Consider the following 2,188-nt stretch of genomic DNA (forward strand, 5'->3'; position numbering starts at 1 on the left):
TGCTTTTAGTCGCATTAGAAGCAGTATTCCTAATTTTAGTCTCCTTGGGCATATTCGTTCCCGATTTTGACGATTATACTCTTCTCTAAATGGCTTTCCTCTATCACCTCAAACATCCATGCGCCAAATCAGATGATCGAATAAATGGGCCTGCTTCGATTTCTTCAGGATTCGCGGGTGCAGATTTATAATTAGTATACGAGGTGATTTGATTAGGAGACGTGAGGGTGCTTTTGCATGATTTTTGAGGAGTAAGAATGGGCATGAATGTTTAATCCGTCTTTGCAAGTTGGTTCAAACACTTCAATTTAATTCTGTTTATTGCCAATCGACTGCTTGCTTCCTTCTCGAGGATTAATGACTCCTCAATTTGGGCCAGCTGGTTGAAGTATTTCGCTGACCGCACTCGGGCATGCTCGACATTATAAATAATTTCAATCAAGATCCAGAATATAAGCTATTTGAATCAGTAATGCGCCTTCTCCTTTAGATAGAATAAAAATATTTAGCATGATTATAATTGTCATTTTTTCTAAATTGTCATTTTTTCCTTGATTATTTTTCCTAACTTTTCTTAAGTAGCAAAGACCAAACAATTAAAATGATGTTTAACTTCATAATCCCTTAATAATAAAAAACTTTTTCAGCTGATTACAAATGTTTAAATACAATTGAGAGTTTTAATATTTATTACTCAATATTACAAATTGATAGACGTATGAAACTTCAGAAGCCGAAGTTACTCTATTAGCTAGGACCCACACCTACATTTAAGCCTGGAAAAGATCCAACGGTCTCCCCTACTACAATCGCCATCAATTTCACTTTTCTATAGAAAATATTCAGGCTAAGTTGTTGATGATGCGCTTAATACCATAGCCTTCAAGCCAAACTGAGGAATATTCGAAAATTATCATAGAAAAACGAAAGTAAAGCAGAGCATCTCACGGAATTAGAGAAGATAGTTTTAAGCAGAGAGTATATTTTAAGAAAAAAACTTCTATAAGCCAACACCTCACGGCCCACCAAAAATGCTAGATATCAACAAAAAAATAGACCGATTCAAGGAAGAAATATGGATAGGAAATCTCATACGGGAGTACAGCGAAGATTACGAGTAATTATATCTGCACCCGAATGCAAATAGTTTCGCCCACCTAATGACGATAGGAAAAGGAGGCTTTGGTAGAGTATGGAAGGTTGTCGAAATACGCTCAAGGAGGATATTTGCGATGAAAGTCATGCGAAAATCAACAATTTTAAAAAAACAATCGACCTGTCAGTAATGAATGAAAGATTACTGCTAGCAAAATTAAGCATCCTTTTTTGGTAAACATGAAATATGCCTTTCAAGATGAAGATCGGCTCTATCTCGTTATGGATTACTGTAACAGAGGAGATCTACGCTATCATCTCATCGGAATGCCAGGTTCCAAGAACACTAAACACGCTTCTTCTTGGCTTGCATTATACTTGCATATAGTATATGCATTTTATGAATATTATTCACCGTGACCTGAAGCCATAAAATCTTGTATTAGATGATAAAGGCTATGTAAAGATCATGGACTTGGGGATTTCTCGACAATTGACTCCTGATAATAGAAATGACACGAGTGGGACTCCAGGGTATATGGCTCCTGAGGTCCTTTTGAGAAGAAATCATTCTTATTATGTTGACTTTTATGCACTTGGAGTGATTGGCTTCGAGTTTATGATCGGCAAGGTATTCTTGATTTAGATAGAGACCATATATAGGAAAAGATCGTTAAGAGCTAAAGCAAAAAATCATTGCGAAACAAGTTCAATTGACAAGTATCCCTGAAGGATGGAGTAGAGATAGTGTTGATCTGATAAACAAGCTTATTCAGCGAAGGCCCTAGGATCGGCTTGGATTCAATGGAATTGAATAGATTAAAGCTCATCCTTTCTTCAAGAACGTTGACTGGGGGTTATTGCATCAGAGAAAAATAGTAAGTCCTTTCATTCCAAAAGTATACATTAAGTGATATAGACAATCGAGAAAGATTTTCGAAACTACCAAAACGGTATCCCTGACGCTACATGTGTCTAAAATGGCAGCTAGAACGCGCTGGATTGCGGGTCTGATGAAGCAAGCACAGCGTTTAAGGGATATGAATATGATGGAAACTGGGCAATATTACAGAAAATCGTCATTGTGCATAAT

The sequence above is a fragment of the Nymphaea colorata genome, unplaced genomic scaffold, assembly GCF_008831285.2.
Source record: "Nymphaea colorata isolate Beijing-Zhang1983 unplaced genomic scaffold, ASM883128v2 scaffold0258, whole genome shotgun sequence".
Classification (NCBI taxonomy): domain Eukaryota; kingdom Viridiplantae; phylum Streptophyta; class Magnoliopsida; order Nymphaeales; family Nymphaeaceae; genus Nymphaea; species Nymphaea colorata.